Source organism: Dipteris shenzhenensis, chromosome 32, assembly GCF_047967505.1.
Source record: "Dipteris shenzhenensis isolate YYH24624 ecotype China chromosome 32, Dip_SZ_1.0, whole genome shotgun sequence".
Lineage (NCBI taxonomy): Eukaryota > Viridiplantae > Streptophyta > Polypodiopsida > Gleicheniales > Dipteridaceae > Dipteris > Dipteris shenzhenensis.
The window spans coordinates 29177911-29191714 of record NC_141627.1 but is presented as its reverse complement, the minus strand read 5'-3'; the positions used below and the strand labels follow the sequence as shown (position 1 = coordinate 29191714).

General features: G+C 44.9%; 1 long non-coding RNA gene across 1 annotated transcript in view; it reads right to left on the bottom strand.

Annotated features, from left to right (window-relative positions):
• The window catches only part of LOC147880576 (uncharacterized), a 135613-nt gene extending 121964 nt beyond the window's left edge, over positions 1 to 13649 (bottom strand). The window contains exon 1 of the long non-coding RNA XR_015540527.1: positions 13542 to 13649. This is a non-coding gene — a long non-coding RNA (uncharacterized LOC147880576). The remainder of the gene's footprint in view (positions 1 to 13541) is intronic.
• Between the last annotated feature and the right edge of the window lie 155 nt (positions 13650 to 13804).

The following is a 13804-nucleotide window of genomic DNA, read 5'->3' as shown; positions in this document are numbered from 1 at the left end:
CTATAATCTCATGAGGAGAAACAATTTGATCATCTGCACCCAATACTTCTTTCAGTCTACTGACATGAAAGACTGGATGTACTTTAACATCAGGAGGCAATTCTAGTCGATATGCAACTGGTCCAATTCGTTTAATGACCTTGAATGGGCCACAGTATCTGGGGGATAATTTCGGAACCAAACCAGTACTTAGGCTCTTGGATTCCTTAGGAATTCTCAAATATACCATCGTTCCTTCAGAAAACTCTCTAGGTGAACGATGTCTATTAGCATAAAATTTGTCCCGATCTTGGGCACTTCTAATAGACTCCTTGGCAAACTGCAACATTTCCTGCATGTCTTGCAAGAAGTTCTTAGCAGCATCATTTTGAATCCCTTTTAATCCAACCATAACTGGTGACTTAGGTTGAAACCCGTACATAAGCATAAAAGGACTATAACCTGTACTAGAATGCTTTGCACTGTTGTAAGCAAATTCAATCATGGGTAGATAATCTTCCCATGAAGACTGTCTCTTAGATACATATGCCCGAAGCATGTCTTCAACCAACTGGTTGACCTTTTCTGTACTGCCATCGGATTGTGCATGATCCGAGGAACTCATACTTAGAGTAGTTTCCAACTTCTCAAATACAAGTGTCCAGAAGTTACTTGTAAACTTTGAGTCCCTGTCACTGACTATGTCAGATGGCAAACCATACAGCTTGAACAAGTGGTCCACAAACTCGTGAGCCAACTGAACAGCTGAAATAGTTGTTCTTGTAGGTAAGAATCTAGCCATTTTTGTCAAACGGTCAACTATGACCCAAATAGAGTCATGACCCTTGCGCGTACGAGGCAAACCAGTAATAAAATCCATGGAAATACTCTCCCATTTATTACCTGGAATCTGTAATGGCTGTAATAAGCCCGCGCTTCTAAGGCGTTCAGCCTTAGTAACCTGACAAACTCGGCAACCTACCACATAGTTCTCTACAAATGCACGCATCTTAGGCCAATAAAAGGTATGCTTCACAAGAGACAGAGTCCTATGTATACCTGGATGTCCCGCACTAGGAGCATCATGACACTCCCAGAGAATCTTGGATTTTAGGTCCAGAACATCAGGCACACAAATCTTTTCATTCCGGAACAGCAAGCCGTTCCTAATCATCCACTGACCTCCCGCCGCCTGTATCCTAGGTGGCACAATCCCTGAGTCCTGGTCAACCATGGAATTCCCATCCTGGACTTTCTGCCAATAAGAACTGAAATGACTATCAGTTGCGTATAGCCCTCTCAAGGATTGAAATAGGTCTGAGGATATTTCCGTAAATGACAAAGCATTTACAAACTTAACTCGACTTAAGGCATCCGCCACACTATTCAACGAACCCTTACGATAACGTATTTCGAAATCAAAATCCTGCATTAACTCTGCCCATCTGGCTTTCCTTCCTCTGAAGTCTGATCCATCACACACATACTTAATTGACTGGTGATCAGTCAATACAAGGAACTTTGAACCATACAAGTAGTGTCTCCAAACCTTGAGAGCATACACTACCGCATAAAGTTCCTTCTCGAGTGTGGGCCAACGATACTGAGTGTCGTCTAGCTTCTTACTCTCAAAAGCTACAGGTCTGCCCTCTTGGAATAGAGCTGCCCCAATCGCATAATCACTCGCATCGGCCTCTAAAACATAAGGCCGGGTAGGATCGGGTAATGCAAGAACGGGTGCTTCCTTGATAGATAACTTCAAGGTTCAAAAGCCTTGTTCATTGCATCATTCCAAGGGATCGGTTGAGTAGACCTGCGTCCACGACCCTTCAATATGTTGGTCAAGGGTACCGTGATTTGTGAATAATCACGGACTGACTTCCGAAGAAATACCGTAAATCCTAGGTTGTTTCACAGTCTGAGGGATAGGCCATTCTAAAACCTTCTGGATACGATCCAGATCAATGCTAATACCTTCAGAAGAAATCTTGTGTCCTAAGTAAATGATCTCCTTCATAAAGAAGTCACATTTACTCATCTTGGCATAAAGCTTATGCTGTCTTAGAACAAGTAAGACAACCCGAAGGTGTCCTATATGATCCTCAAGCGTTTTACTATATACCAAAATGTCATCTAAGAACACGACAACAAATTTGCCCAGATAATCTCTAAACAAATCGTTCATCATCTGCTGAAAAGTAGCAGGAGCATTGGTCAAACCAAAAGGTAATACGAGGAACTCGTAATGACCATACCTAGTCCGGAATGCGGTCCTATCTATGTGTTTAGCATAGATACGGATTTGATGATAACCCGTACGCAAATCAATCTTAGTGAAATACTTCGCTCCGGCCAAACGGTCTATCAAATCATCAGAACGAGGTAAAGGATAGCGGTTCTTAATTGTAACTTTATTTAGTCGTTTATAATCTATACACATTCTCCAGGAAGAATCCTTCTTCTTTCTTAAGAGGACAGGTGCCCCAAGGAGATTTACTTGGGCGGATATAGCCCATATTCAGGTAATCCTGAAGCTGGATAGCTAACTCATTCTCCTCTACTGGGCTCATCCTATACGGTGGTACACTGATAGGTTGAGCCCCTGGGACTAAGTCTATGCGATGATCTACTGCCCTTTCTGGAGGTAACCCTACCGGCAGTTGAGCTGGGAATACGTCCTTAAAATTATCTAACAACGTTCTCAATTCTCGGTGTTCAAACACACTTAATTCATTTTTGTTAATTACCGAAACAATAAATGAAGATAGTGGAATCAAAACACACTGATAGACATCATAATGAGAAGTGTTCAATATATTCCGAAGCTGCATCGCAGATACAATAGGCCCCTGAGAAGGGATAATCTTATCACACTGAATACAAAATTGGGTGCCTTTGTCTACAAAAGAAAGCGTATGCTCCGTCCATCCGATCTGGATATTGTGGGTTTTAAACCACTCTATCCCGATCAGCAAGTCTACATGCTCTAGATGCATAACATAACATGTGAGAGCTCCCGTGTAGGCTTGAATCCGGATGGGAAGCGCTTCAACCTTGCGATCCCAAAACTGCTTCCCGGCTAGAAGCTGCACCTCGTAGGTGTGGTCGCTAGGTACTGTGGACAGCCCCATCTTCTACACAAATTTGTAATTAACAAAATTGTGAGAGCTGCCCGGATCAAAGAGAATGTGAACCTGCTGGTCCCTAACTTCTCCATAAACTCGGAAAAGATCATGGGAACCAAACAACGAAGTATTAAAGGTACAATTACAAGAAAGGGGGTAGGTAATGACATTTACTGAAATACCTGTCATCGTAACCTGGTTGGCTCCCTTGGCTGCGGTTCGTGGACCTGCCTGGAGCTTGGGTCCTAGCACCAATTTCTGGTTCTTCCGCTTAGGACACTCATTCTTCGTGTGGCCCCGCTCCTCGCAATAAAAACACCGGCCCTCTTTCTTGAGCCTGAGAGTGCGAAGGAAACGGGCCTTACCATTCTTCGCAGGAGTTAAGCTTTTCCTGGAGGCGTTGTCCGTAGACTTCGTCTCCCCAATACCAGTTGCATGCTGAAAGAACTTGCGTTTGTTCTTTCCGCTGGTCTCGGTAACTGTGGTTGCCTTGGTTCCGGCCATGGTATCATCATATATGCGCGCATATGTCATGGCCTCCTGCAATGTTGTGCACTTGTTATTCTTAATCTGTAACTTATAGGAGTCTGGCAAACCATCCACGAAAAAACCTAACAAGGTTACAGGATCCATTTTGGTGGCCCTGGTTTGCAGATCCCTAAATCTCTGAAGATAAACTTCAAAAGTTAAATTCAATTTTGACATATCGAGGGCTTTGAGCTTGCCGACGATATCGTAGTCATCTTCCTTCTTCAGGAACTCCTTCCTGAAGATACCCTCAAATTCTGTCCAAGTGTCAGGCTTAGGCTGAAGTTCTTTCCACCAAAGCAAGGCTTTACCTGACATAAACCCTGCTGCTAGCTGAATCTTTTTCTCGTCTGGATAGGGGTGAAATTGGAAGTGTACTTGCCACTTGTGCAACCAAGTGTCAACCACCTCCTTTGTTCTTAATTTCTGGTCACCTGGAAAGGGATCCGGAGTGATATTCGGGCCTAGCACGGAGGCCATGGCATCCACATGCGTGAGTGCCTGTACCGTGCTAGCCAGAAGAGTCAAAGTAGCTTGTATCCCTTGGAGTTGCTGTGTCAACCCCGACTGATTAGCGTTGACCTGCTCAAATTTACCATCCAGAGCAGTCGTGAACTCACTGAAGGCTTTCTTAGTGATCAGGTCGTCATAGAGACCCTGATCATCCTCTCCCACTGGAGTGTAGTCTAATTCCTGCTCCCCCATAGTGAACTCGGGATTCGGAGCATCAGACATGGCTGAATACTGATTCGATTACAAACGGAGAGAAATAAATAACTGAAACGGAGCACGGAGGGAGATGGAGTAGAAGAAAACCGTCCCAGATAAATCTGACAAAAAAAAATGCTGGAATCTGGAAGACCACGAGCCCTGGTGCCTCCCCGAATCTGCAACCGGATGCGCAGTCAACAATAGGAGCTGTACGGACTGCTGACGTGGCCTGTACGGCTGCTGACGCAGTCCGTACGGTGGCTGCAGAAGCTGGCGCAGCTGCTGTTCGATACAGCAGCTGGTTCGGAACAGACAGGACAGTCCGTACAGACTGTACGGCTGTCGCTGGGGCTGTACGGCTGGTACGGCTGCTTCGGGAGTTGCGCAGGGTTATCGCAGGCAGGGCGGATGCAGGGAAACTGTGCGAACAGGGCGCTGTTGAAGGGCGAGGCTGGCTGGCACAGATTTCGAGGTAACGTCTCGAATCTTGGGCTGCTTGTGGGTTGTCTAGCACCCAGCCCCCCCACCTATATAGGGTGCAGGGCTGCCTGATTTGGAAGCTAGGCTTCCAAAGAAGGCTAAGCCCCTCCAGCTTTGGAGGGGTGCTTTTTTCGGAAAAAGCACCTGAGCCCCTCCAACTTTGGAGGGGTGCTTTTTCGGAAAAAGCACCCTGCTTCAGCGCAGGCTGCTCGCAGCCTGTTGCGCAGGCTGTGGACAGCCTGCTACGCTGGCTGGGGACAGCCTTTTACACAGGCTGTCCCGCCACACTGCCTCGCCTTCAACGCCCCTTCCTACGCTCCGCATCCCCTACTCCCTGTCTGTATATTTCCTGCCCTACTCTCCTTCCTTTCTGCTCTCCTTCTCCTCCCTCAAAACTTCTCTCTGTAGCCTTCAGGAATTTCGATTCTATTTCACTCCTCTTCTTCTTCCTTTTCCAGATATTTCTTCACCCCTTCTACCCCAGGTAGACAGCAAGAACGCAGCAGGTAATCTCGAATTTTAGGGCATACCTGGAAGAGAAATCCGTCAAATTTCTCGCATCAGAAGTTCCTACCTCAGGAGCTGGCTCTGATACCAACTGACACATCCCAGCACTCCTGAAACCCCTGATCTGCAAAATAACCACACACAACATCAGAACTGAGCAAGCTGCTCACCACCCAACCGTGACATCTGCGGGATGTGATCCCGAATCAGAAGATGTCCCCCCGAGCCACGGGCTGAGCTACTGGCACGAACTCCCAATCTGATCCAAACCAGCCTGGTGTCCCATACCACCAGGTGGCGCTGTGAAGCCCTGGATCTGCCACTGGGCCTTGGGCTACGCTAAGATGCAAGCGCGCGTCCGCGACACAATCCAAGATCAGACCTAGCACCTGGGAACGAGACTTGCTCCCAACTGCACACTGAGAACTGAACCCCCTGGGCCTCTTTTATAGACTCGGGCCCCGACGCCAAAAATAGCGAAGACCTATAAATAGTTCGTACCCTTGCCACTCAACCCGAGAATCAAGCCTGCCTAGCTCTAAGCCTCCCCAGGCTAACTTGAGCTAGTTCTGTGTACCTAGTACACGTCAGATACCGATCCGTGCACATGACAGTTTTAAACCACTCTATTCCGATTAACAAGTCTACATGCTCCAAGTGCATAACATAACATGTAAGAGCCCCTGTGTAAGCTTGAATCCGGATAGGAAGCACTTCAATCTTGCGATCCCAAAACTGCTTCCCAGCTGGAAGCTGCACCTCATAGGTGTGATCGCTAGGTATCGTGGACAGCCCCATCTTCTGCACAAATTTGTAATTAACAAAGTTGTGAGAGCTGCCCGGGTCAAAGAGAATGTGAACCTGTTGGTCCCTAACTTCTCCATAAACTCGGAAAAGATCATGGGAACCAAACAACGAAGTATTGAAAGTGCAATTACAAGAAAGTGGGCAGGTAATGACATTTACAAAAATACATGTCATCGAAACTTGGTTCGCTCCCTTGGCTCTGGTTCCTGGACCCACCTGGAGCTTCGGTCCGAGCGCTAATTTTTTATTCTTACGCTTTGGACATTCATTCTTGGTGTGGCCCCGCTCCTCGCAGTAGAAGCAACGTCCTTCCTTCTTAAGCTTCAAAGTACGAAGGAAACGGGCTCGACCATTCTTTGCCTGAGTCAAGTGTTTCTTGGAGGCGTTGTCTATAGACTTCGTCTCCCCGGTACCAGTCGTAGACTGAAAGAACTTCCGTTTGTTCTTTCCACTCGTGTCGGAAACTGTAGTTGCCTTTGCACCGGCCATGGTATCATCATAAATACGCACGTAATTCATGGCCTCTTGCAACGTTGTACATTTGTTGTTCTTGATTTGCAACTTGTACGAATCTGGCAAACCATCCACAAAGAAACCTAACAAGGTCACTGGATCCCTCTTTGTGACCCTGGTCTGCAGATCTCGAAACCTTTGAAGATAAACTTCAAATGACAAGTTCAGCTTAGACATATCGAGGGCTTTAAGCTTGCCAACGATATCATAGTCGTCCTCCTTCTTCAGGAACTCCTTCCTGAAGACCCCTTCGAAATCTATCTATGTAACCGGCTTAGGTTGGAGTTCCTTCCACCATAACAAAGCCTTTCCTGACATGAAGCCGGCTGCAAGCTGTATTTTCTTTTCATCTGGGTACGGGTGGAACTGGAAGTGTACCTGCCAATGTGTAACCAAGTGTCAACAACCTCCTTAGTTCGAGACTTCTGATCTCCGTGAAAAGGGTCTGGAGTTATGTTCGGACCTAGCACTGAAGCCATGGCATCCACATGTGTGAGTGCCTGCACAGTGCTAGTCAGAAGGGTGAGAGTCGTCTGAATCCCTTGGAGTTGCTGTGTTAACCCCGTTTGATTCGCATTAACCTGCTCGAATTTTCCATCCAGAGCAGTGGTGAATTCACTGAAGGCCTTCCTCGTGATCAGATCGTCATAAAGACCCTAGCCTTCCTCAGCAGGGTAGTCTAAATCCTGATCTCCCATGGCAAACTCAGGATTTACAGAATCAGCCATGTCTGAAATCTGATCTGAAAAGAGTATAAAACTGAGAGAAATAACTGGGGGAACCGAAGCTGGAAGGAGAGTGGAGCAGAGAAAAACTGTCCCAAGAGATGCTGACGAAAGAAGAGGAGCCGGTCGAAAGAGGATGCTAGAAACTGACGAACAGCGGGCGTAGATGATCCCGGAGTCTTTCCTTGCTGGTTTCGCTGCAGGCTGCAGTGTACGAAAATCTGCAGCAGACCGTACCGTACGAGATCCTCCCGCTGGCTGTACGGATTCTGACGCAGTCTGTACGAATGCTGGCGCGGTCTGTACGGATGCTGACGCGAGCTGTATGGTAGCCTGTCGCAGGCTGTACCGAATTCTAATAGCGCAATCCAATCGATGTGCAAGGAGGTCTCTTGCGCACTCTAGCTGAGGCTATGGCTGAGCTTGGGTCCTTGCCAAACTATATAGGGGATGAGGCAGCTAATCTAGGAAGCTATGCTTCCCAGAAAAGCTCACCCTCCCAAACTTGGAGAGTGGTGCTTTTTCGAAAAAAGCAACACCTCCCACAGAGTGGCCGCACCCTGCTCCAACCCCTGGCGCACCTCCCTACCTGGCCGAAATCCCTTCCAGCCATGGCGCTACCTCACAGCCACTCACACCAGCGTCACCTGCCCCTACGCAGCCCTGACCAGCAACGAAAACTCCCTCGCCTGCCACTCAGCTCTTCTCACGCCTCTCCTACCTGCATCTCCACTCTCTCCTAGATACGCCTCAACCCTCTCTCACTAATTTCTTCAGAAATTCCGAAACCAAGACTCTCCTTCTCCTACTTTTTCCCTACATCCTGACCACCCCCGATAAGCCATGAACCAACCAAAACTTGCAACAACAGATTTCGAAATTAGGGCATACCTGGAGGAAGAAATCGTCCAAAGTTTTCGCATCAGAAGTTCCTACCTCAGGAGTTGGCTCTGATACCAACTGACACGTCCCAGCACTCCTGAAACCTCTGATCTGCAAACAAACACACACAACGTGAGAAACTGAGCAGGTTGCTCACCACCCAACCATGACATCTACAGGATGTGATCCCGAATCAGGAGATGTCCCCTCCGAGCCACGAGCTGAGCTACTGGCACAAACTCCCAACCAGATCCAAACCAGCCTGGTGTCCCATACCACCAGGTGCGCTGTGAAGCCTGGGATCTGCTACTGGGCCTTGGGCTACGCTAAGATGCAGGCGCGCGTCCACGACTCAATCCAGGATCAGACCCAGCACCTGGGAACGAAACTTGCTCCCATCGGCTCCCTGAGAACTGAACCCCTGGGCCCCTTTTATAGACTCGGGCCCCAAGCGCCAAAAATAGCGAAGACCTATAACTGGTTCGTACCCTTGCCACTCAACCCGAGAATCAAGCCTAGCTCTAAGCCTCCCCAGGCTACCTGAGCTAGTCTTGTGTACCCAGTACACGTTAGATACCAATCTGTGCACATGACACAAGACAATACACTACTTCCCATATTCTCTGGCAAAATAGTGTTGTTGAACACATTTACCGTACGTTAGATGTGAAAGAGTATGCATAAAGCCTGGAATATATCAAACTTTCTCACCCCAACTAGCTATTCCAGGGTAGCTAAGAGGATTCTTAAATATGCCAAGGAAACACGGATTCATGGAATAAAATATAAGAGAAGTAATTATTTAAAATTGTCAAAGCTCGATGATAGTGATTGGCTGGTATAGAGCAGCTATAAATGCAACTTGTGAGGCTATAAGGTTAAAAGGAATCCCGAATAATATTGGTCTTACTCAAAAAGGTCCAACCCCTTTATTAATTCATAACCAAAGCCCTATTAAGTTGACTAAAGATCTTGTATTTCATGTGAAAATGAAAGCCTTATGACTTCTCAACGTAGACTTCCTCTAAACTCCCATTTAAAACTGTCGACTACATGCTTATTTATCTAATAGATGAGTCACTGATGATGCACAGACAAAGCTACGACCATCTAAATCTCCTCGAAGGTGAGTGCAGTGCTACACCTTGCTGTCATAATTGTCACAAACCCTATAAAGGCTTCATGTAAGCATGTTAAGAAGGAGAATGGCCGATGCAATTGCGTACATCTTCTGACAAAGTGCCACCAACCTCTTGGACACAATATTAACCATTTGCGAGGAGGGTCATGCACTGACTGCCCTTACTCCATCCTCCTGGTGTGTCACTGATTTAGGAGATTGAGAATCTTGTCACATTGCTCGTGTCATAGACATCCTTCAATATCATCTAGATTTCGGAAGCTGTCTCTGCTAGCTAGATTTGAGGAATCACAGCATCTACCACCTTCAAGGATCATGGACAGTGTTTCACGTCATCTTCCCACTCCTCAACTTTGTTAGATACAATGTCCTTCACAATGGTCATATGTCATTTCAATTAATCTCCATGCCAATATTGACCTTCCAGATCAGTGGATAACTAATCCAATCCAACTTCCCCCCATAATGAAAGTTGCGAATACGCATACAAGAAGCCATAGCAAGTTAAAGAGAAAGCTTGAAAGTTAAAATACGCTGCATCAAATGGACGAAGTATGCATTTACCTGAAAACAGAGTGTCCTGTCAAGAGGCTCTCTCATTTAGTTAAAGAGAAAACTTGAAAGTTAAAATACACTGCATCAAATGGAAGTATGCATTTACCTGAAAACAGAGTGTCCTGTCAAGGGGCTCTTTCATTTAGTGGGTGATGTAGACAACGAAAGTGAAACATTTGGCTCTGACGAAATGTCAGAAATTTGGGCAGCTTATCCTCACAATGAAAGGACCTTGACAATTCTCTCCAATCTCTCACTCAAGAGTGCACAAAGCAGTAGACTCAGATCTGGTACATAAACCGCAAGGACAGAAAAAGATGCTCCACAAGTCTAGTCACAATATTACAACTTTGTGCTCCAAACATCCCACTCAAGTACTGAAAAAGTCTACAGCCAAGAGAAGCCTGGAGAACACTAAAACTCAGAAATCCTGTGAGATGTAGCTACAAGTCAAAGGTAATCAAATGTACTTGTAAGGTGCTACCTCACCACTATTAAACAGTCAAGTTTGTGTTCCCAAACTGTGGCCAGAATATGGTTGACCCTCTAGATCCTTCAAATTTTCATATTTAAGTTACCAGTTAGATTCATCACCTTCTTGCATAATCCATCCTACATCTCACATTTCTTAGTCACAACATTTGTTTCAAACGATGACATTGCTTCAAACATCAGATGCTTATGTTTCAGAGATCAAAGATGACTATGTCGTACTTACTCCTGACAGCATTCTTGATCATTGCTAAATCAAGACTACATCATCAACCCATACAGATTTCCTCATACAATGGCTAAATAATATTAGACTTCTAGTACTGAAGAAGGTTAAAACCAAGCAAGTCTAGCTTGATTGAAGCATCATCGATCATTGACTCGGGAGCTTCTAGACACTTCACTCCAGTTCTCCCACCTTGAGAAGAGCAACATTGATGGTGATCATGTTGAGGTAGGAGACTTCATCAAGTCAAAAGTATCGGTGAAATATCAATGTAGACAAAGACATATAGGATATCATAATGTCATGCACACTCCGGATGTTAAGAAGATACATAATGGCTAAATAATTATAGCTACAAGTCAAAGGTAATCAAAGGTGCTAAATCGCTACTAAAACTCAGAAATCCTGCGAGAGAGAACTACAAGTCTAAGGTAATCAAATGTACTTGTAAGGTGCTACCTCGCTACTATTAAACAGTCAAGTTTGAGTTCCCAAACTGTGGCCAGGATACTGTTGACCCTCTAGACCCTTCAAATTTTCATATTTAAGTTACAAGTTAGATTCATCACCTTCTTGCATAATCCATCCTACATCTCACATTTCTTTAGTCACAAACATTTGTTTCAAACAATGACATTGCTTCAAACATCATATGCTTATGTTTCAGAGATCAAATATGATTATGTCGTACTTCTTAATGACAGCATTCTTGATCCATATATACCTAGATGAATCCAGGAACATTCCCAAACTCACAACATAGTGCAGTTTCAATCTCATGATAGTCACTCATAAGGTTGAAAACCATAAACTCCATCACGCATAGCAGGGACTAGCTACTATGACATCCCCACTGACGTCATCAGCGCCCAACAGTGGGGGTAGACCATAGTATAAAAATATGCTCTCACACATACAAATCCACACACCCACACATACTTGAGCATCCATTTATACAAAGTCTTTGTAATGAGTTTCTGTCGGCAGTCCGGAGGTGAAGGGCAGACTCAGCCATAATGAAGGCTAGCACTAAAGGAGAAGGCTAATCAAAAAGTAGTCCAAAATCTCTTCATTCAAGCTACAACTACTTGTGAAGTCTAAACGATTTCATTTTAGTCTCTCCCAAACGAGCATCTAAATCTAGCTGATAGGGCAACGCACCATTTAAGAAAGAAAGAATTATTGCAATACCAGCAGGCTGCAACATGGACGAAAACTTCACAATGGCAGAAGCATATACCTAGATGAATCCAGGAACTTTCATCATACATTGGGGACATTTGGAATACTCTGCCAACAGCAGTAATACCCTGATCCTCTAAAACACACAGATTCATCGTTTTCCACCACGGTCTTTTTTTAAGGGGGGGAGGACGTCGCAATTTATGACTTAAAACTTTCCTAGCTTTTGACTTATGCATATTTGATGGATGGACACTCTGACGTGACACTCATGAGGCACGCTGTCTGACAAGTATAAGTAAGTATACGCTGAGGCCATCTCGTGCCATCTAATAGACAAAGCACTCTTATGACATTGAGGTGCAAAAGCAGATTGAAGACTGTCAATAAAGAGGATGATCATGCAAACTGGAATTCCATTCAGTCTATGATTCACATCCATACACTGACATCTTTCAATTACCAGTTCCCAATCAGTAACATATGACCAAAATAAAAATCTTAGTACATTAACGCAATTGGAAAAAGCGGCACATACACAAGAAGTATTAGAACCGCCTCCTTAAGCTATTTTAAATAATTAAAATCACAAATTCAGAGTGCTTGATGAAATAGATTGCACTATTGCATCTGCAAACAGAATTAAACCAACACGATTGATCTTCCAAATTGAAAAACAAGAAGTTGTGGCGTCGTATTCTACAATAAATTAATATGCTTTTTCAAAACTCAAAGGCAGAGTCCAGGCATGTCGCGAACATGTTTGGACCCGGTCCTTGCATTGTACAGTTTCTTGCACACCAGCAAAGCTAATTGCAACCTAACAAGGACGTTTGAAACACATAGAGGAGCTAACTGAGGGCATCATAATCCTCACCCTTACTAGATGATACGACATATAGTGAAAATAGGCCTCCTTAATGAATGTCCTAAAGCGCCCTAAGCATCGGCAAATTCTGATAAAAATCACGCAGCAACCAGAACTAGGGGAATAAGAATAACGGTGAGAGGTACGCTACAAAAAGAGAACAGATTTACACGTGTTTACATTACCGGTTGCAAGATCAACGCTCAATGCCCGCCATACACAACGATACATATTAGTTACCTAAATCAAAAGCACAGATTAAATCTACACACAGACAACGGAGGATGGTGAAACGCTTGGCGACAGGGGGGATACAAACAAATTTATGAAGGCATTGTCTTGTTAAAGAACCCTGCTAGAAAGGGGAGATGGTGACTTGTGACAGTGCATGAGTAACAAATATAATTGAAGGTCTTCCCAAGGTACCTGAGCAACAAGGGAATGGCCTACTGTGGATGCACATCTATTTGTGCTTTGGAGGAGGTTTGGGAGTGGTGAGATAAGCGACCACGATGGCCAAAGGAACCGCAACCCATTCTGCATAAATGGCGACTTTGGAAACAAGAGGCTGAGCCATTGTTTGCGTCTTCCTTGCCTCGATCGCTCACAAGCTTGCAGATCTTCTCTGTTTGTGTAGACAAAACAGAAACTGTAATAGGTCCGTCTTCCTTCACCTTCACAAATGTAAAGATAAGCGTTTTACACAAATGTAAAGATAGACTTATACACAAATGGAATTGTTTCCTCTACTGGTTTTTGGCCCTCATGGAAAAATTGGGGTTTCCTCTCTGTCAATGGGGTGGGTAATGGCCCTTCTTACCCAAAATAGGTCACCACTATCATGAAACAAGGTGGCGATACTACTCTGGCCCTGCTTGGAACCTTCACCTTCATCACTCACCATCTACTATTGTTGCTCCTGCTGCTCTTCTACTGCTTGCTGTGCAAGGCTAAGGGGGTAGGTACTAAGTACTTCCAATAAAGGAAGTTGCTAAAACAGATTTAGTAAGATCTGGGTTAGTTCCTATTTGGGTCAAACATTCCTAATTGAGTCAAACAAATTTAGGAAGTTGCTAAAACAAT